This window comes from Vicugna pacos, unplaced genomic scaffold (assembly GCF_048564905.1).
Source record: "Vicugna pacos unplaced genomic scaffold, VicPac4 scaffold_18, whole genome shotgun sequence".
In the NCBI taxonomy this organism is placed as follows: domain Eukaryota; kingdom Metazoa; phylum Chordata; class Mammalia; order Artiodactyla; family Camelidae; genus Vicugna; species Vicugna pacos.
The window spans coordinates 2,088,414-2,111,758 of record NW_027328739.1 but is presented as its reverse complement, the minus strand read 5'-3'; the positions used below and the strand labels follow the sequence as shown (position 1 = coordinate 2,111,758).

Below are 23,345 nucleotides of genomic sequence, written 5' to 3'. Positions count from 1 at the left end.
TGGGGAAAAAAAGGTAAATTCTAAAAGGAGACAGTACCTTGATGGTTTTCTATGGAGGAAACTCAAGCAGGAGGAAGTTTAATTTAAAAACATAAATTACTGCTTTTTATAATACATTCTAAGTTGTCATTCTTTTGAATGCCTTCCTTTCCAGACAGATGTGTTATTCTGGGAGATCATCAGGACTTCTGGGTATTTGGAGGTATTGACCTAACCAGTGGAACTGCTGATTTATAAGAAGTTGTCCAGAATTTTGGAAAACTGATTAGTAGAGGTAAATAATGTTTCCATGGCAAGTGATGACAGAAAGTGACTTCAGTGAATTTTCCTTTGTTTTTAGGCAGATGTACCTAACCATGTATGTTAACAATGATTTCAAGCTGAAGACTGAGAAGAACTGCCATTTTTGCCAGCTGGGATGCAGAAAAATTTGGACTTCTGGGTTCCACAAATGGGCTGAGGTAACTAAGACAGTAAACATATCTTCTTGGTCAACATGTATCTCAGGGTAATCACAGATGTGTTCCATTACCTGATACTGTTTTAAATTGGATAAAAACAAGAAAATTTAAGAAATAGAGTTTGTTTTTGCTTTTACATCAGTTTGGCAAAACAGAACAACCTCTTAATTACTAAGCACAAACCAATTTTTTCATTATTTTTAAAATATTTTAGTTTCTATTTATATTGGTTTTGTGATAAGTAAGTAAAATCTGTAAGCTCAGAAAATAGTCAAACCTAGGAAACTACTTCTGACAAGTGAATTAGCCTATTGAAAATCTGATTTAGATCCTTGGCATTAATTTTCAAGTTTTTACAGTTTCCTTGGATTTCTTCTATCCAGGAAAACAACATGCTCTTTTTAGATGACTATACTCTGATTATAGTCTCTCCTTTATGGATTCAACACTAAATTGTAACCATAGGTATATTTTACCATTTACAAAAGTGCCTGGTTGGGGAGTGTAATACAATGATTTTGTAAATTGAATTACTCTAAAATTTCAAGGATTTATTTTTAATTCAATTATGATTAATTTTCATTTGTCACTGGCTCTTAATGCTTTATTTTAAAGTGTCTCTCATAGACCCCCTTCTTTCATCTTCTTCCCTTATGCTCTCTGTCCAGTAACTCTGAGTTCTTACATGTTCAAGGTAGGCTTGTGTATTTTTTTAAAGGCAGGCGCACCAAAAAGCACTTTCCTGTGACTATCCTCTGTTTTGTTCATTTATGAGTCCAAATTTTATAGAATTGATTTAAAGAATGTCATATCTTTCTTATTATTGTGAATGGTTTTTAAAATGCTTTCCTTCTGACTCATTTCTGCATACTTTAAAATAATAATATGAATCAAATAAGTATGGGAATAAAATCACATTTACTTGTATCACATTTGATTCCATTTATATGGCAAAGTCTTATTATTATGTTGTTGTTATGAACATGCGTTTCATAATACACTTATTTAGATGAATCAGAGCTTATTCATTACGGTCATTTACTTTTAGAAATATGTAATTTCTTGTGAACACATGTATATAGAAATACATGTGTCTTTTTATAATTTAAGCAGCTTAAAATACAGATAAAATAAATCCAAGATACAAGATAATATGCCTTGCATTAATTTAAATTCATGTGAGTTAAAAGACAATTTGAATATTGTTTCCCATTTTCTACTAGCTTCTTGATCATATTCAGCAGCACATTTACCTTTACATATAATTAAGGAATCTTTTTTAATTCTACTGTAGCTCTGTCATAATGGATACTCTGCCGCAGAATCAGCTGTCATCTATCCCATGTGGTCAAGCGCAGAGGTGAGAATTCTCATTTGTGGGATGACCACTCACAGCTTTAAATGTTTTTACTGTAACTGCTTTTATAAGGTAGCAAGCTAGAGAGAGAGAGAGAAACAGAGAGAAGAAAAGAGTTCTCTCTGCATATTCCCATGTTGTGTGATGGCATTAGTCTTCTTCTGCTGTATTTTTCTAGAATGTGTGTGCGTGTGTGCATGTATGTGTGAGAAATGTCTTGTCTTTGTCCTAATAGCCACTCTTCTCTCCCTCTAGTTTTTTTCTCTATCCTCCCCTCCTATATTTTTCTTTTTCATCAATATCTTCTCTTTCAAAAAATTCTTGATAAATCAAATTTCCAACTTCCTCACTTTTAATATGGTAAAGTTACTTGGATCCCCAACATCAAGGGATCTCATACTTTAATGTCTGTAAGGATTTCCAGAGACACCTTTTAAAAGTACAGATTTCCAGCCCTTACTTTGAGCAGTCCTCTTCCAGTAGATCCAGGGTGAGGCTGAGCATCTCCGAGCCTTCCCCCTTCATATTATGGTGCAGGGGATCAGGGGCAGTTTTCCTCTGGGTCTCCCTGCTGTTGCTATTAACAGTGGCTACAGCATCACTAATATTTTTCTTTCTTGTTTTAATTGCATTAATATTATCAACCAGTTAATAGCATTTTCTTAAAATTATGGTCAAAAGCATAGGTGTTTGATTTATAATGGTATCTGCAAACCACTCTTTTACTGAATTAATTTGTTTTGCTTGTATTTCCAAAATTGTAAATGCTGTGAGTTAAGTGACTGCTTTGCTTCAACTACAGGAGAATGTGAAAACACTCCAGGAGAGAGAGGTTGCATATATCAATGCAGACTCATACACAGAAGGTAAATTTTATTTCAGATTGTCATTAAATAGTATACCAGTATTTAAGTCTATCAACTCCAACTCATAAACTAGGATTATCCTCTTTCTATGAGATGCCTCAATAATACCTCCATTTCTCCATTTTACCAGAGAGAACATTATTATGATTCAAATGAATCAATATGATTCATAACTAAGCTATTGATCCTAATTTCTTTAGTATATTTACCATTTGCCTATCTTGGATTACTACTTAAAACTTTAGTACTTTTGACATTCTTCCTGTGGAGCTATTTTTAAAAGTTGGGCTAAAATATTTCATACAGAAATAGTTCCTGTATGTATTGGAACAACTCTGAAATAAGCACCCACTACAAACTTCCTTTTGACCCTGACATGTGGCATGTGCATCTGTAGGCTTTCATCGTATTATGGTTATTTCTAGGTAAGTGTCACAGGACACATGTTAGTTACTGACATGCTCTAGTCTAAAGCCTTCATATTGAATTGAATAAATGAATAAAAACATGAATATTATGGCCTTACCACTTCCTTTGGCAAAGACCCCTAGGTACTGCTGCCGTAATGAGCAATGACCCTTACTTTTACTGCAGGAGCTGCAGCCTTAGCAGCAGAGTCCGCCTCTGCAGTCTCCTATCCTGAGTGTGTGCTGCAGCCTCTCTGGCTCCTGAAGAGTTATTTCCACCTTGTGTTTTAGTTTTAGCCAGACTGTCTGCCTGTCTATTTATCTCCCTACCTATCTGTCTATTCTAAAATTTTATTTATTTCTTTTTACTGAAGTACATTTGATTTGTAATATTAGTTTCACGTGTACAGCAAAGTTACTCAGTTATATACATATACATATACATATACATATACATATACATTGTTTTTAGATTCTTTTCCATTATAGGTTATTATAAGATACTGAATATAATTCCCTGTACTATACAGTAGGTCCTTGTTGATTATCTGTTTCATATATAATAGTGTATATCTGTTAATCCTGAACTCCTAACATATCTCTTCCCTTCCCCCTTTCCCCTTGGGTAACCATAGTTTCTTTTCTATGTCATGAGTCTATTTCTGGTTTGTAAATAAGTTCATTTGTATCATTTTTTTGTTTGTTTACATTCCACATATAAGTGATAGAATGTGATATTTGTCTTTCTCTGTCTGACATACTTCACTTAATATGATAATCTGTAAGGTCCACCCTATTTTTAATTCTCCAGGAATGATGCCTTGAATTTGAAATCTGTTATATATTGTTTATAATTAGAAAATAAAGTTAGAATTAAATACAGGTTTGTAGTCCATTTGGAGGTATTAAAATTCTCTCTTATTTATTTTGCAGGCAATTATACTCTCAGAGTTGACTGTACACCCCTTCTTTTCCAGTTGGTATATAAACTGACAGAAGAGGTATGTAAATAGATCTGTTGTAATGATTTCTGATGAGTAGATAAATCAATAACTTTTGTTTTCTAAATTACTAACATTTAAACTGGTGACAGACATAGCTGATTTGTATAAACAAGAAATCAGAACGAGCTTTAATACACTACTTATGTGACATAACTATGAGAACAGTAGTGCTAGTCTCTGTTCTAATAATAGTTCCTAATAATTGTATACATTTGTTAAAATGTGCAGGGTCTATTGTTTCATGGGGCAGAGTCTCTTTGATATAACAGAAAGAATACTGAGCTGGGTTGGGGAAGCCTTGGCTGTGAAGATTGCCTTGGCTATTCATTCATTCATTCATTTATTCATTCAGGAAGTATTTATTGTGTGGTTACTATGTATCAGGTCCTATGAAAGGAACTCTAGCAGCAAAAGTGATAAAAGGACAAGGTTACTGAATCCAAATACTTTGTAATCTAGAGAGGCCACAGACCTGTAAATGAGGACTCATACTTCACTTGAATATTGGATACTATATACAGTGGAGGACAGTTGCAGAAGAGAGAAGTTAAAATCCTAGGGTAGCTGGTGAGGTTGGAAAGCATTAGAAGGTGTTTAGAGAAGGATTAGTGGTTAGGCTGTAAAATGGAAGGATGTGAAAGTGGGGAGAAGGTTTCTCCTCAGAGGACACAGGACCTAATAAAGATGTGGATGTGTGAAAGAACATTTCCTGACCTCTGGGTAATGCAATATAACCTCAATGTAAGGTGTTGGTGAAAAAGCTGGTAAGAAACGGGGCCTGACACATAGGCCTAAATGTTCATAAATCTGGTGATGGTGAAATTAAAGAATCTTTAACAAGGTTGTACATTATCATTTTTATTCATTAGAAAAATTACTCTGTATCAGTGCAGTGAATACGTTAAGCTGTAGTAAGTCTAAAAGCAAAATGGAAATAATTCCACATACTTGTTTAGCACACAGGAATTTATAAATACTAGTTATTGATGTAAAAACTACTCTGAAAATGCTACTGCACTCTGAATCTCTAAAAATTATGTGATCTACTCATTGAGTATATTTGTGCTTCATTTAAATAACCCCCCATTATAGAATTTAACTGTAGAAATGTTTCTTTCAAGTAGGTATCACTTAGATGACAGTGGGAAGTAGATGTCACATCTCTGTGGTCCTGTTTCCCAATCGCCCTTCATCTTGCCCTGTCCTTTTCACTGTTAGTGTCTTTAACATCTCATCCTCCCAAGTGAGCATCCTCCCATGCCCATCACAACGCCCACCATACTGGGAAGCTTAGGTCCTTGATCCTTTTATTGAAATGTCCCATAAAAACATCTAAAAGCACGCTGAAAAGACAGCCCTTGTTGGGGAATCCTTCTCATGAGATACATTTACTCTCTGTCCTACAGAGGAGGCTCCTGCCTTTATAGGAGGGGTAGTAAGAATTTTAGGGCCAAGAAGGAGAAGCTTAGGTCTATCCCCTTTGTACATTTATTTAATAAGTATTAAATGTGTAAGTGGTTACCATAGTGACAGGATAAATCAAACATAGTTTCTGCTATTAGTGTGTTACCTGTGTAGCCAGGAGAGACTATGATCAAGAATTTTCAAATCCAAGATAGAGATTAAAATCACCAAAGGGTATACAGATAAAAGTGTGGGAAGCAAAAAATAAGTATCTTAGTTTATTATTTTACATGTTGGAATTAAACAGCCTGCTTAATGGGAAATTGCAAATTTTTTCCCATTCTAAAGCCTCTTTTACATTAATTTGAATTTAATTTTCATGCCACTTTAGATACAATATATTTGACTTTCAGAGTTTTTGTTTTAGGTAGTTTTTTAACAGTTTAACTGGGAAATTAAAATGTGTATTTAGAAGTTACATTATCAGGATGAACTAATTAATTGTCCAGAAGAGAAGAGTGAGATTTTATAATCTTGTTTGATTTGATTGTCAGTGGAAGAATCAGACATCATTCATCTGGAGAAATGCTATTGGTTGCTGAGGGCTCAATCCTGAACTGGATGATTTGATTTAGAGACATTTGGCCCATTGGCTTCACCACCAATTCGTCCATCTCTGAGTGAAGGTGGGAATCCTTCTATTTTCTACAAATGTTCTTTGCTAAACACCTGAGCCTTGTTCCACCTTTGGAGCCTTGTGTAAGTCGGTTTACCTTTCTGCACTTGAATATTCTCATATATAAAATCAGTTTGACCAAGACAATCATTATGAAAGTGTGCTCCAGTGTGGTGCCTCAGCATCTGGTGCAGGGTCAGGGTGGTGGACACTGAATAGGCAAAGCTCTAGCTTCCACACATGACCCCACCTCTTCCTCAGCTGAGGAGTGTCTATTGTATTTCTTTTATATAGAAGAAGGTTCCACTGCTGTATACTTCCCCCACCCTTAAAAAATTAAGAAACCACTAGACCATCTCTAAGGTCCCCACTTAGCTCTAAACTTTTCACTACTATATATATATATATATATATAAAATATATATATATATATATATATTTTAAATGAGGTTTACAAGGAGCAGTTGTGGGTGATAATCACAAAAACTGTATTTGAAATCTGAAAGCTTGGGTTCTTCTTCTGATTCAGACCTTTTTAAAAAAAATTTCTTACTTTTAGCAAGTCATTTAACTACTTCTTAGCTTCAATTTTCTGCTCTTTGAGGGCACAGAATTAGATTCTTGAAATAGACAGTCTGTATTCTTCAGGTTTCTAGTGTGTTTTAGAAATATTTATTTGTTAGGGGAGCTAGAACAGACAGGGTTTCCACTTCAGCAGTGCAGTTATGTTTTTACCTTTTTATAATTAGAGATTGAGAAATCATTTCATTTGAAAATAAAATGATTCCATTTATTTTTTAGGAAAAGTTTAAAAACCACAGGATTAGATTATAAATTGCCCTTTATTTCTGAAATTTAATATATTTAGTTATACAGATTAAGTGGTACAATGAAGACTGCAGTACAGAATTTCTGTCTCATAATATAGTGTGTTAGTTTTCTTTGCTTCATGAAGGAGCTGTATGAATCTCATTAATAACAACACAGTATATCTTTGATAGAGTTCAACTTTTCTTCTTCTTTCTTCCTTTTTCTTCTTAGTCTTTCCAAATTAGGATAATTGTGGTCTCTGACATTTTTCCAGTTAAATTTTTAAAATACATTTTTATTTTTTACATTCTACAATCACTTTTGACTTTTGGAATTAATATAAGATAGAGACAGGTATGCAGACAAAACCAAACACTAAATGATAGTATTTTCTTCTAGGAAGTTAAATGTTGGTTATAATTATGCCAGGGGGTGGGGGAAAAACTTCCTAAGACAGTGGAAACTACTGATAACTTTTAAAAACTAAATCAGTTTATGCGAGTCATGCCTCCTTTCATAGGCATGTCATTATTAACAGAAAGTTTGTTGGCTGTGATTTATTCTGTCTGTGTTCCTATTTTACAGGTTTATTTAATGCTTTTGGTGAAAATCATGACAGCCACATAGATTTTAAGGAGATATCCTGTGGGCTATCAGCTTGTTGCAGAGGACCTCTGGCTGAAAGACAGAAATGTAAGTGTGTTAAACATCACAAAATTTGGAAGCTATACAGAGAAAAAAATTAGCATCCATTCATGTAAAAAATCATCTGATTAAGGCTTGAATTTTCATCCCTTTTGCAAATAGCAATCTCTTGCTAAGGTTTTACTGACGTCAGTGTAAAGGTTCAATCATCTATTCTTTTTTACTGTGGAGTAATTTAAGATCTTTGTTATTAATAATGGTTGATTTTCCAGATAAATGTACAATTCATGATAAATGAACTACATCAGTCATGATGTGTTTGAAAATGTTAAGCATATAGAAAATATTTTCTGGTAGTCTATATAGAAAATTTGTCTTGCTTAACTTGAATTTCAACTTATTTTCTATCACTGTGTATATTGATATTTTATTAGCAAAATTAAATTTATGATAAAACAATTTTATTAAATACTAAATTTATCTTTTAAACCTATCTAAAATATTATGGCATAATTTATAAGCATATTACATTCCTAAATCTTAACCATATTTGTTTAGGAAAATGCAGCAGTTTACATTTAATTGGAACCTAATTCTTACATATTCACTAGGGTCATTATCTCTGCATCTTTCTAAAATACAGCTTCACAAATACTGCATATTTTGGGTATGATACTTAATAGTTCAATATTCTTTAGTAATGTTGTACTGTGATGCACTCGTTAACTTAATAGCATAATTATTACATGGGTGTGTGAAGTAGATAATTATTTAATCTTAAAAATTTAGATTTCTTTTATCTTCCCTGATAGTATACCATTACTCTAACCTGGCTTTGTGATAGATTATTTGTTCACATTAAAGTTCTGGTATTAAAGAGGCTGAAGTCTTTGTTTCTCAATTGAGGTTGTTGTCTTAAATTTTTTTTTAATTTATTTTTTTGCCAGTGGACTAGTGGAAGTTAACCAAATAGACTAACTAGCAATTTTGCTGATATTGATGTTAATTAGCAAAGTGCTGATATTTTGGATTTTTAGCTTGTTGTATATAAACTTCATTGAAGAATTGAAATTGTTCTTAGGCAAAAATATTGGGTGCACATTAATTACATTGGAGAGGCAAAATCTTTATACAGTCATCTCTCATTATCTGCTGAGGATTGGTTCTGAGACCCCCTCAGATACCAAGTCCATGGATGCTCATGTCCTTATGTAAAATGGCATAGTATTTGCATATAATCTATGCACATCCTCTTGTATACTTTAAATCATCTCTAGATTACTTTTAGTACCTAATACAATGTAATTATTTGTAAATACAATGTAAATGATATGTGAATAGTTGTCAGTGCATAGCAAATTCAAGTTTTGCTTTTGAGAAATTTCTGGGAAAATTTATATATATATATATATATATATATACATATACATATACATATATACTTTTGATCTATTGTTTATACCTGTGAATGCAGAACCAATGGATACGGGGAGCTGACTGTACCAGCTTTTTGTTGATTCTTAATGTAGATGGAATATTTTCAGCATTGTAAGAATCAACTCTGAAGTGATCAGTTATAAATATTAGAAATTAATTTAAAAGCTTGAATTACCTTCTCAAAATCTGTGAGATATTGTATAGTAACTTGGCCCTTCTTTTTCAGTTTGCAAGAAATTTAACTTTAGATTTAGATGAAGGATAGAGTTCTCTAAGCTGGCTAATTATATAAGGAGAGAGACTTGTGAAGTGTACAGGAATTCCTACAAGTTCAAAGGACTTTAATGACACAATCTCCTCCAAATAAGAACTTAATCCAGAATGTAGTTGTTTGAGGAACTAAGTAATTTCACTAGGGCAGGTTGTAATAAAATGTATTATACTTCAGAATATAAAAGTAACTTTCCTCCATAAGAGTTTCTTTTCTTTAGTTTGCTTCAAGGTATTTGATGTTGATGGTGATGGAGTTCTCTGTAGGGTTGAACTGAGAGACACGTGGTTGCACAGAGGTCTGGAAGGACAACTGCACCGATGATACCCTGGTAAAGTCTGATTGTATACATCTTCTTGCATGTAAACTTCCAACAGGAACATAGAGTGAAGAATTTTTTAAAAGAGGTTGAGAAAAAGATTTCTTTCTACTTCTAGGTTCTATATTATGCTACTCAAAATATTCATAGCCAAAGATGCAAAATTGGGAAGAGAATTTACCTTAGAAAATTTAATAAACTGAATGTATTATGTAAAAAAAAAATGAAACCACTGGAAAATTGTCATAAATTTTTAAGGTAAACAAGCAATCTATTTCTGGAATTAAAAAAAAACAAAACTTGACCGAAAAAATATTTTATACTTCAGCTACTGTCTAATAAAAATGATACCTTCTCTTTCCTAACTACTGATTTGGGTTTCTGGTTTTAAAGGAATTACTTGTGGATCTATCCAACATTGTAGAGACACATAGAATGCACATGACACCACAAAGGTGAGTCTAGCAGAGACTAATTTATTCTTTTCTAAAAATACATTATATTCTGAATTGGTATACATACGTTACATATACATACTTGAATCTCTTGTGCATCATCCCTGCTAAATGCTTATTTGGACCTGTGGTTACAATAACTCCAAGTTGTCCCTAAGGAAAGCCCATTCGACCTTTAAACAACTCCATTAAGTGTTATTTACATAAAAACATTATATTTTATAAGCTAGGCATTTTGTAAAAATTAAGTAGAGACAGCCCTTGCCATCTGTAGTTTATAATCTTTACTTCTCCCAGTTTAATACATTATGGTAAGACAAAACTTATATTGAGCAAAAGAAGCCACAATAAAAGAACACATTGTACAATTTAATTTATATGAAGTTCTAGAACAGAGACAGAACTAATGTTAATAAGTGGTACAATAGTGATTTTGGAGATGGGTGAGTTAACTGAGAAGGAGCATAGGATATCTGGGATGATGGAAATTATTTTTCATCTCAATCTGGGTGGTGTATATAGTTTTTAAATTTTTTTTTCAATAATATTGGTGAGGGTCTGTCCTAAGTTCTTTAATAGCAGCCAGAATAAGTGTATAATAGCAGAAACAAGCATGTACTTTACAAAGAATAAAGCCTTGAATTTTTTTAGTTTCAAAACATTTATTAAAGATATTATAATAGGTTTGCCTTAATGTCTATGTATCCCTGTGAAACTGAAGATAATCCATATATGTGAGACACATATGAGTTAATTTGACCCTTTCTATTCAAATGTTGACATGTACCAAGTTGCAAATGGTAGGATGTAGACCATAGTGGCCTTACACAGGCTTAGAAAAATAAGTAACATTTTTTTCAATCACAAATCCAGAAGAAATCATCATAGTCTTATTAACTGACACTCAATAGAAATAAATAATAGAAATGAATTTTTCAGGGCTTGATCTTTGTTTGGCAATTCAGATAACCGTCTTCATTTACTTTTCTGCCCAAAACTAAGGTAGCCATTTATATTTGGTATATATGAAAACAGAAACACAGGAAAGTTTCTATTAGGAAATACCTTATGTAGAGATACAATTTCCATCGCCTTTCTTCTGGGTGTTTGATAAGTATGGAGGTTATCATTGCTGTCTATTTTTATATAAGACCGAGTTTCTTCATATGGCTGTACTTTTGAACATTAAAAAAAAAGATCATTTAGCTGCTCCATCTCCGTGTAACCATAATAATGAAATGGTAAAAATTTAGAATAGATTTTGGACCTTTCAACCAAACCTATTACCCATATTCACTGGTGACTAGACGGTGACAATATTACCCATTATTTTGTACCATTACATTGGTGTTAATATACTTCAATGGAAGTTGCATCATGAAAGCCATTAATTACCATCACAGTGCTTTAAAATCTTTTCTTGTAATAAATGGTAATATATATTGAATGAATACATGAATATCATTAATAGTAAATATTATTAAATATCTTTAAATAATAAATCATTAGATAATAAAAATATAATTAAGTAATAAACGCTAAGAACATTATTATTCATCTAGGATTGTTAAGGTGATTGTTCAAAACATGAAGTAAGAAGCATTTGGTTATATTTTTGCCTGCCAAGAAATGTTGTCTACTGTATATAAATGTAATTTTTGGTACACTTTGACACCAAAAAAAAAAAAAATACTGCTTTACTCAACTTGTGAAAGTAATGTTACATTTTATTTTGAGGAAATGTTAATATAGATACTCATTTATTATATATATTTAGTTCTTTTAAATCTCTTAAGAAGTCTAATAATATTGCCAGATGTTTTAAAGATCTTAGAAAATTGTTAGGGTCAAAGGGCATAATCCAAAGAGTTTGGAAAAATGCTTTCAAAGTTAGTAAATAGTCCTTTTTCTCTACCCAGAACCTTTTGTGGGTTCTGTTAGTAAACTTCACCTTGAACCAGAAGATACTGTGAGTTATTTCCCAGGTCTTACTGGAGGAAGATTTTTGGTGATAAATTGCCCACGTTATGAGTGACTACTTCAGAGTTTGGTTACTTTTGAACTTATTCTTGCTGGCCTACTTTCGGATGAATACACAGCATCTACATTAAATCATTAGTTTTCTTTCAGACAAATGACCATTGCAAGTTTAATAAAACAAATTTAATTCAAATAATATAAGAAAATGAAGATTTAAGATATTCTTAAATATTGTTTCTCTTTCAGAATGGCCATCTTAACTCTAGAAGAATATCAGATCTGGAGTGTGAAAAATGTTCTTGCCAATGAGTTTTTGAATCTACTTTTCCAGGTATGTTTAAGGTAAATGACAGAGACGGAGGGCAGTGGTACCAGTAGTTCTACATCTTTTCCATTATGTAGTAGTTAGACAACTAGACTACAAAACCATATATTGTCAAAAGAACTGCATTAACCTGTACACCACCAGCAGATGGTAAGTTAGAGCGTGCGTGCTTCTTAGAGTCACAATGTGCATGATAGGAAAGTAGAGTATAGCTGATAATGTTTATCTTAATAACTCATGATAGAGCAGATTGTAGACACATAGAAAAGCATTTAAAATGTAAAAGCCATTATAATTTGCTATTTTTCTTTACTTTTTTTTTAAGACCCTCCCTAACAAGTAAGGCAGTGTGGACAGAGACATAGATCATAAGTTGGCAGCTGTAAATTTTTCACAAAGTATACCATCTTTCCAGTTAGGAGGTTATTTTAGATGCAGAGCTGTTTCTTAATTTTCTTTCTTTCTTTCTTTTTTTCTTTTTTGTAATTTAATTCTTTAGAAGGTCCAATAAAGATTGAAGGAGAAAGGAGGAAAGAAAAGCTGTCAGGGGTGAACATGAAATCATAAAACTTGCCAGATTTTAAGTATTTTTCCAGTTAAAGTAGTTCTTTTTGCTCCAATTTAAAGAAACAACTTATAGTTTCCCATTTTTCATAATTCTTCAAAAATATATGTTGATTTAATAGTATTTTACAGGGGGGAGGGCTGTGAGTAGGGACAGACTGGAAGTTCAAGATTTGTAAATACTGACAGGTATATATAGAATAGATAAACAAGCTTATACTGTATAGCACAGGGAAATATATTCAAGAATTTGTAGTAGCTCATGGTGAAAAAATATGAAAACAAATATACGTATATTCATAAAGGACTGAAAAATTGTGCTGTACACCAGAAATTGACACAACATTGTAAATGGACTATAACTCAGTTAAAAAATAAAAGATATAACTGTTAGAACACTATAAAATAAAGTAGTATTTTAGATTTTTTTTATTTTATTCTCCTTTTCTTATAAAAGCACCCCTATGAAGATCAATAAGGCTTGATATCTTCATATCTATCATGATCCTCCATTGTGAATACAGAGTAACCTGCCTGTGGCACAGCTATGTTAGAATAAATGAAAATTGAACTCTTCCTGACAGCTAATATCTAATGTATATTTAAAGCATATGAAATCTGATAAGCCTGTGATGCCCATTTAAATCAATCAGTTGCTCCACTGTCAGTTATCTGCCAGGATCTAAGTTGATATGTCTTTATAAAATATAAATACATATAAAAATAATATAAACCTACTATAAACAGAAATGACTTGGTTAGTAATATGAAAATTGAGCAGCTATTTTTATCTCATTTAAAATGATGCCCTCAATTACTTTAAGTTATCATTAATTATATAGATATTTTGACCACTGAAGTTTGTGTCTGAGTCATGTTGCAGCTCTTACATAGCAAAGCATTTTGAACTTTTATATTGCCTTTCCTATTTTCTCATGCTTATCAGGGACTTGCATAGGCACTATTTTTTCTATGACTCTATAAACAGATGTATGCCTGAAATTTTCTTTTGTGTCTCAGGGTTTCTAGCATTATATTACTGACAGATTTTTTATTGGTTAGCAATCTAATTTTTTTCTTGGTATATATAGTCCTTTCAGTCCTTTCAAATATATATATATATATATATATATATGTATATATATACTACATATATATATATGTAGTCAGTTTTCAATTTTGTGTCAATTTCTGGTGTGCAGCACAATGCTTCAGTCATACATGAACATACATATATTCATTTTCATACTCTTTTTCACCATAAGTTACTACAAAACTTTATTGGATATAGTTCCCTGTGCTATACAGTATGAACTTGTTTATAAATTGGGAGTTTGAGATTTCCAGGTACTAAATATTAACATTACATTTTATGATGCTCACTTTATCCCATATTCAGACATGCTTTTAAAACTTTATTTTCACTTAATATATAAGCAAGCAGGCTTACTCTAAATTGTTTTATTTTCTGTCTGTTTCTAAAATAGAATTAGCTAATAAATTCAGTGATAAAAGCTTGAATTATACTTTTATTTTATTTGCCAAGATCCCACTCCTGGCTGACCATTTTGGGTATTTAAGTATAAAGTAAGTAAATGTCAGTAGAATTAGGAAACCATTCCTGTGGTAATATTATTTTCAGTCCTTTCAAATAAACTCAGTGCCCAATATTTTGCAGAGGAAGCATTCTAAACATGACCAGGATCTTCTATCTTATACGTTTGTCAGAAAGTATCAAATGTTAAACAGTTTGATAAACAGAATAGTGCACCACACTGACCCCTACCTATATCCATGTTCTAATCCTGAAATCTGTGAATATGTTATTTTACATGGCAAAGGGTATTTTGCAGATGTATCAGGTTAAGGACTCTGAGACAGGGAGATTAGCCTGGATTATCTACATGGGCCTAGTCTAACAACAGGAGTCCTTAAAAATTGAAAATCTTTCCCAGATGTGGTCAGAAAGATATGACTTTGGAAGAAGGATTAGAAAGCTGTAAAGCTGTTAGCTTTGAAGATAGAGGAAGGGTCATGGGTAAAGAAATGTGGGTGAACACTAGAAGCCGGAAAAGACAAGGAAATATATTCTTCCTTTGACTTACAGAAGGGCATACAGCCCTGCTGACATCTTGATTTTTAGCCAAGTGATACCTGTTCCTGACTTGACCTACAGAATCATAAAATAATAAGTTTGTGTTGCTTTAAGCTGCAAAATTTGTGATAATTTGTAACAGCAGTGATAAAAATAAGTATAGGGGAGGTAATCCAAATTTATGGATTGGAGGGTTCAACATTTTAAAGATGTCAGTTCCCCTTCAACTGATTCAAAGATTTATATGTGCACATCAAAATCCCCAAAACTTAATTGTTGTTACTGTTTCTTTGTAGAACTTGACAAGCTGATTCTAAATACATAGAGAAGCTTGAAGAGCCAACAATAGCCAAGCTGATATTAAAGAACAATGTTAAAGAACTTATTATAAAACAATATTAAGTCTATGTGATAACTACCTAAAGTTAGACATATAGACCAATGGAACAGTATTGAATTAAACCCTGTACCATACATGAACAGTAATTTTAGATAGATTATAAATCTAATAAATTTGAAACAAAAAGCAAAGCATCTGGGGGAGGGTAAAGCTCAGGTGGAATGTGTGCTTAGCATGCATAAGGTCTTGGGTTCAACTCCCAGTACCTCCATTAAAATAAATAACCTAATCCCCCACCAAAATAAAGCATCTAGAAAATAGTGTAGGAGATATTTTAATGACTTTGAAGCGGCAAAGAGTTCTTAAACAGGACACAGCACTAAACATAAAAGAAGAGTTTTAAGTTGGACTTCAGTAAAATTAAGAATTATTTTTGTCAAGAGATACCATTAAGAAAGTGAAAAGCCACATGGTGCGAAAATATATTTGCTATATCTATATCCACCAAAAGACTTGTATCTAGGGCATATAGAGAACAAAAACCAGTGGAGAAAAAGGCAAAACCTCAATATTAAAATGTGCAAAAAAATTGAACAGGTGCTTCATAAAAAAAAAGAAAAATCCAAATAAGCTATGAAAAGTGGCTGAGCTCGTTAGTAATAATAAAAATACGTACTAAAACCACACTTGGAACACCATTAGACATCCACTAGAATAGTTAGTTGTTAAGTGATATGAAGCATTGGTGAGGGTAACATGCAATGGGGACTCTTACACATGGCCAGTGGGAATATAAATTCTTACAAATAATTTGAAAGTAGGCTTTTTGAATGAAAGTTATATATGTATATGTGTGTGTGTGTATATATGTACACACACACACATATACATACATACAAACACACACTCCCTGTGTACCCTTCAGAAGCTTCTACATCAGAGCACAAAAGGACATCCAGAAAATTCTCATAATCAGTATTTGTTATAGCCCCAAATAGAAAATGACCCAAACACCTGTCAACAATAAATACATAACCATAAGTGGTGGCACATGCATACAAGTTGTATACTTTAAAGCAATAAAAATAAATATACTAGTTTACAGAAAACACTAGTGGATGAATCTTACATAATGTTGAGTGGAATGTACGGGACTAAAAATTTCAAAAGCAAAAAAACCAATCCATGGTGGCTGAATTTAGGATGGTGAATCCATCAAAGGGGTGCCATAGTATCTGGGAAGAAACCCAAAGTGGAACAGCAATGTTCTGTTTCTTGACTGGATGAAGGTTACATAGATGTGTTTACTTTGTGAAAAATCACTGAGCTGTATACTTAAGATATGTTCACATGTAAGCATGTATATTATATTTGCATTTTTTAAAAAAAATGTTTGCTTGCAAAAAAAGATATCCAAAGCCTAAGTATTTATCAGTAGGAGAATGGATAAAACAAATGATAGTATATTCAAACAATGGAATACAATTCAACAATAAAAAAGAATCAACTACTGATACAAGGATGAACCTCAAAAGCCTAATTTATACATTTCATTGTCAGGTAAATTTTAAATCAGAAGGTAAACAAAACTATAAGCAGGCATGTGCCCTAGGGGGAGGGGTGCTGAAGCCTTTGTCTCCTCAGACCTGTGCCATTACTGGCACATCTCGCAAGAAGAGAGGCAGGGCTCAGCCACAGCTACCATCTCCTCCTGTGCATATTGCCCGGGCGGGGGCAGGGCTGAGACCTGAATCTGCACGTGGGGGCCCCACAACCTTTTAGGCAGGACTGAGACTTGTTTATAGCCTGAGGCAGAGAGGATTTTTCTACCCTGACACCTCAGAGAACTTGTGCCGCCAAGGGAAACAAGGAGCTCAGATTTGGCACAGAGCGTAGGCGGGGCTGTTCCGTGGTCTTCCCTGAGCCCACCTACAGACCGCCTACCCGAGGCAGAGCAGGCAGCTGCACAGAGCAGCGGAGCGACCAGCACCAGGAGAGGGCAGGTGGGCAGCCACCCACCTTCCTGGCAGGAACACAGCACCTGACCACAGTGCTGGGACAGGGTGTGATCTGCCCACCTGCTTCCCCCTAAGCACAGCATCTGACTGTGGCATCAGGAGGGGGAGTGACCTGCCCACCCACTGGATAAGAGTTCAGCTCCTGACCTAGTGTTAGGAGGGGGCACAATCTGCTGGCCAACAGCCACTGAGAGCAGCACAGATGAGGGTGCCAACAGAAGGCCTATGAAACAGCAAGCTGAGTTCATGAAGCAGGGCAAAGACACAAAGACCTCTCGATAAAATCATTAAGGGCACACCATCTCCAGGATAAGTAGGTAACTGCTACTCCTTAAGCCACGGTGCCAGAGAGATATGAGCAATGTGAAGAAGCAGAGAAACCACTCCCAATGAAAAGATCAAGAGAAATCCCCTGAAAGCATGAACAAAGAAATAGACATTGATGGTCTATTAGATCAAGATTTCAAGAAAGAGTGATCAAAGTACTGAAGGAACTAAAAGAAATAGTGTTTAGGTATATAAAATGTATCAAAAATTAAATAGAAACTATAAAGAAGAACTAGGTAGGGTTAGTAAACTCATTGGCTGAGATGAGAGCTGACCTAAAGGCTGTGCAAAGCAGACAAGAAAATACAGAAGAATAAATAAGTGACCTAGAAGACAGGACAACAGAAAGCACCCAATCAGAACAGCTGAGAGAAAAACAAATGAAAAACAAAACAATATACGGGACCTATGGGGTAATATAAACTGTGCCAATGTATGCATAATAGGAGTTCCAGAAGGGGAAAAAGAACAAAGCGGATTGAAAAGGTATGGGAAGGACTCATGACTGAAAATTTCCCAAACCTAAAGAAGGAATCATATCCAAGCACAGGAGGCTCAGAGGGTCCCAAGCAGGAAGAACCGAAACAGACCCACACCAAGGCATATCCTAATCAAGATAGCCAGATTCAAGGATAAAGAAATGATCCTAAAGGTAGCAAGAGAAAAACAAAGAGTGAGTTACAAGGGAACCCCCATAAGGTTTTCAGCTGATTTTTCTACACTATTTACAACAGCTAAGGCATGGAAACAGCCTAAAATGTCCATCAACAGATGACTGGATAAAGATGTGGGATATTTATATGATGGGATACTATTCAGCCACAAAAACTGACTACATAACGCCATTTGCAGAGATATGGATGCTCCTGAAGAATGTTATTCATGGTGGAGCAATACAGAAAGAGAAAGAGAAATACCATGTGAGATCACTCATGTGTGGAATCTTAAATATATGCAAGATCTTGTGGTAACTCACAGCAAAAAAAAAAAGTGACAATGAATATATGTACGTTCATGTATAACTGAAAAATTGTGCTCTACACTGGAATTTGTCATAACATTGTAAAATGACTCTTACTCAATAAAAAATGTTTAAAAATAAATAAAATAAAATATAACCTTTAAAATACTGTATAATGAGAGGTGTGATGTTCTAGTATCTGTTCTAAGAAGTACGTTAGACACACATAAGAATAGCCAATGGTCAGAAAGATCACATGTTATCAGCTACCACCCCATGCAAATTAATGACATTTAGCAGATATTCATATATGTGTGTAAATATATAAAATAGGTATTAGTCTATATGTAAATCAAATCAAATATTATATTATAATCTAATGTAAAATCATATCAGCAAAAGCACTGTGCTGACATAAGTGTCTTGGTGTAAACAGATTACAATTTTTTATTGAGTTGTCATAATGGGATAATATTGTGAACCAAGTGGAAATTGTAAAAAAAAGTTATCCAAAAAAAAAAAAAAATCCTGACTACATGAAAAGATGCAGTTACTATAAGGCCTTTCCCATTATTTACTATCAGTGTCAGAAAGTCTTGGAATAAGTTAGGAGAATTAAAAACTCTAACAAGACACAAGAATGCACTCTCTGTTAAAGAAAATAAACGAAAAGAAAAAAACAAATGAATAGACAATTAAGGTCCTACAGATAAAAATACCAATTTTTATGGGAAATAGCCTTAAAATAAAAAATAAGGAGATTATATTCTAATTTCACCTTTTGAATTAAGATATACAAAATTTAGCTGAATACCTTCGTATTTTGCACTTATGAAGAAAAAAGTGTATTTGCAATGAAAAAGCAGCCATTACCCTGCCTTTTGAGTATTCTAAAGTTTTAGGTCTGAATATATTTCATCTTAAATGATCTTAAGCACTATGCAGTGGTTGGTGTTTTAAAAATACCACTGTGTGTGGAACTTCTAAAAGTGCTTCAAAAAATTTATATTTTTGTAATAATTTAGCAATGGCCTGGATATTATTTTTAAGAAGACAACTCACCATGGAATACTGCAAGATTTTTTCAATGAGTTTATATTCACACATGTTTAAGATTGTCACTGTATTATGAGAAAATGTCAACCGTGGCAGTATTTTGACTTGAAAATGAGATAAGCTGAGAAGCATATTTTAAGTATAAACTAAATGATTGCATTCCTTTAAAGACAAGAAAGTAAAAGCATGATAAACTCTGACTTTGACACACTTAAAATATAAAAATTAATATAATGTAATTTTACATACTTCTCTTTAACTCTCAGTACTTTCTCAGCCCCTTTCCCATTACACCCGCGTCCCCGCTCCTGACCCTTGGTGTACACACCTCCGTTCACACGGAGAAAGGGGGGACCCGGGCGGTGAGGACCAGGGGAGCGGACACCCCCGCGGCCCGGATGGACACGGACACTCACACCCGCATCCCCGCTCCTGACCCGCGGTGTACACACCTACGATCACACGGGGGAAGGGGGGACCCGGGCGGTGAGGACCAGGGGCGCGGACACCCCAGCGGCCCCGATGGACACGGACACTCACCCGCTCCCGGCGAGCGAGGAGAATAGTCGAAGCGGGCCCGCCAGCGCACACGTCCCCTCCTGCCCTGCTGGCCGGGGCCCCAGCTCGGTCAGGTCCACACACACCCCGGCAGGAAGCGGGCTCAGGCCGTGGGAAACCGGCGTAACTTCAGACAGAGAGTGGGGAGCATCCTCCCTCAGACACGCAGGCAGCGCTGTCCCGGAGCCTCCTTGGCGCCGTCCTCTCAGGCCTGAGGAAAGCAAGCTCCGCCCCCAGGGAAGACGCTGGCTGCTGATGCGGACTGCGCATGCGCACCGCCACCTAAGACACGCTGGCTTCGTTCGCCCCCTGCAGGTCCTCGAGGGCGGTGCAGGATACTCGGAACTCACTGTAGAACACATGACCCCTCCCAGCCATGATGCTAAATCAATGGAAATCTCAGTGCCCTGGCCTCTTTTTTAATGGCACTGGTGATGCTCTCATCCAGCCATGCCTGCTCTCTTGCCTGGCACATGCCTCAGTCCTTGGAATCCCGCCTGAATCAGATTCTGTTCTGGAGGAAGGACAGGTGCAGAAGAATCTCAAAATTCCAGACTTAGAAGATGACCAGGAACCCAAACTCAACTCTGTCAACTCCCTGGGGTCCCCTGAGGAGTGTGGTTTTCTCAGAACCATCTGCCCTGTGTCAGGAGCAGACCAAGCCTCAGGTAGCTTAGAGAGGCTATCATGCAGCACATGCTTTGGATGGTTCTCAGTTCTGACCTGCATGATCTTGAGACCCTTTTGTAACTCCTAACACTCTGTTTTCTCATACCTATAGTGATGGTTATTGATGACTGAGTTAAACCTCTTACAATGCTGAGGTGCTATTGTTCCTTGGATAACAGAATATTTTGAAGGGATCAACTGTTTATCACTTCCCCCTAATGAAGTATGTTTTTAAAACTAGAAATATTTCAGGGGGCACTCAGGTCCTCCTCTTGCACCAGTTCCTGAGGTGCTGGCAGTTTCTGCTCTGAGCTCCAGATCCTGATCCTGCCGGTGGTCTATGGTGATGCCAGTGTGTACATGCTCTTCCTTTTGCACCGGTGTGGAAAGGAGACAGCCCTTCCCCTACATGAGGCTGCAACACGCTGACACTCAAAGCAGGCACAATGAAGAACCAGCTAGAGTCCCCGGTACCAGCTGTCCCAGGTAGAAACGTCACCTTCACCACAGTGTTCCTGTGCTCCTATCAGGCCTTCACTACTCCCAGCAGGCCATGCATGAGCAGTGTGACAGTGTGACACCTGCACAGCATGGTGGTGATGATCCCACCTTATCTGTTTCTTTTTGGAATGTCCCCACACCTCTCTGAGCTTCACTTTGCTCTTCTCACAGGCAGAGTTGTACAGGCATGAACCTCACAGGGTTATGGTAGGTAGTCACGGTAGCTGCTCACCCAGTGGCAGGCTCTGCCGAGAGGGCTGCTGGGAGTGCTGTGTGTCTTCACACTTGTCCTTCACTCTCCCCAGTGAAAACACTCTTGGCCTTATCCTTCCCTGGTCTGCGGCCTTTCTGTGCTTGCAAAAGAACATGGAAACTATCTGCAAAGAAGTTTTGAGGTTCTGTCCATCTGGTCCAGGAAATGCTGACTCTCCTAGATGTGCTGTTGGGTGGGCTCTCATGGGAGGGGCTTGGGCAGGACTTCCCTTTGCAATAAGCTGCCCCACCCAGCCCTTTCCATGATCCAGACTCCTGGGACCAGGGTGCAAATCCCCAGCTCCGCACTTGTCAACCATGTGACCTGGGCAACTTTCTCAAACCCAAGCTTTGTCCACCCACGGTTAGCAGAGATGGGGGATAACAGGATGTCCCGCACAGAGTGTCTGTGCAGATTAAGTGAGGTAGAACAGACAGAACAGTGGTGGGGCCTGGCCCATTGGTTGACAGAAGGGAGCTCACCATGTGCAGCAAGTTCCACGGGTCACCCAGCAATCTGCCCAGAGGCTTAGCCACTCCATCGCTATCATGCATGTGAAGTCCACTTAACCACATGGGAGAGAAACAAACACATATTCTGAGTGTAGCTATCACAGGGAAAATTGCATCTGAGCGGGGAGTAATACCAGAGGGTGATCAGGATGGAGGAAGATGCCCCCTGGGTTTGAGCAGACTGGAGCTGCCCTCCAGAGCCTGGGGTTAGTGAGGATGGGCTTGTAGAAATGCCCCTCTCCTTTACCCATCAATGCTGGGTCCTGCGGGTACTGAGTCCCACAACCGGTGTGCTGCTTGGGTCCTCAGCACAGAGAAAAACCCAGGGGTTCCCACAAGGCTTCGGCCACATCCTCTGCTTCCTGAACTCCCACTCTGGTGACCCCACCTGGGATGCAGAGATGAGGTGAGGCAGGGACCTGTGCTGTCAACATCACTGCTCTAACCTGGGAATCTGGCACACAGTAGGTGCTTGGTAAGACATTGTTGAATGAACAGCAATACTGGGCCAAGTTTCTGTGGGTGTCTGTGCCCCCAGATCAGGGACCCCTCAGGGCCCACCTCACAAGTGACATGAAAATAATAATCCCACCAGGAGCAATAACAGTTCCTCAGAATAAATGGGCTTTTCCAAGCACTCTCCACCTGTTGCAAAGGCCTCCAAGCAGGGAAGTGGGCTGTCAGGGGCAGCACTGCACTCTCCACTGTAACAAGGAGAAAGCCAAGGGCCACAGAGAGGAGTGCCTTTCCAGTGTCACTGCTCACTTTCCCACCTTTTGGGAGACCAGGAGGCTTTTCTACTACATTCTGGCTCTGAAGCCCCAATACTGTGTGGACATGCCTCCCTCCCCGGAGCAAGGAACCACTAAGTGACCTGTCACTTGTCACCAAGCAGACAGGCTCATTCCAGCTCATTGTGCCACCAGCAGGTTGTGCTAGAAGCAGAATCCTCTGGGAGACATCACACTCTCCCAAGCTGGAAACAGGTGAACAGCTCACAGGTTTCCTGAAGAGGATGGTCACATGGCCTTGATCTGGCCGATCAGCATTTTCCATCCTCCCTGGCCACTGTGA

The 23,345-nt window shown here is 36.4% G+C and overlaps 1 long non-coding RNA gene across 1 annotated transcript in view; it reads left to right on the top strand.

Moving 5' to 3' along the window:
• Nucleotides 1–322: 322 nt before the first annotated feature.
• Nucleotides 323–23,345, top strand: part of LOC140692838 (uncharacterized) — a 49,281-nt gene continuing 26,258 nt past the window's right edge. Inside the window, exons 1-9 of the long non-coding RNA XR_012068442.1 lie at nt 323–461; nt 1,756–1,821; nt 2,621–2,684; nt 4,025–4,092; nt 6,054–6,185; nt 7,571–7,678; nt 9,559–9,669; nt 10,051–10,112; nt 12,339–12,423. This is a non-coding gene — a long non-coding RNA (uncharacterized lncRNA). The remainder of the gene's footprint in view (nt 462–1,755; nt 1,822–2,620; nt 2,685–4,024; nt 4,093–6,053; nt 6,186–7,570; nt 7,679–9,558; nt 9,670–10,050; nt 10,113–12,338; nt 12,424–23,345) is intronic.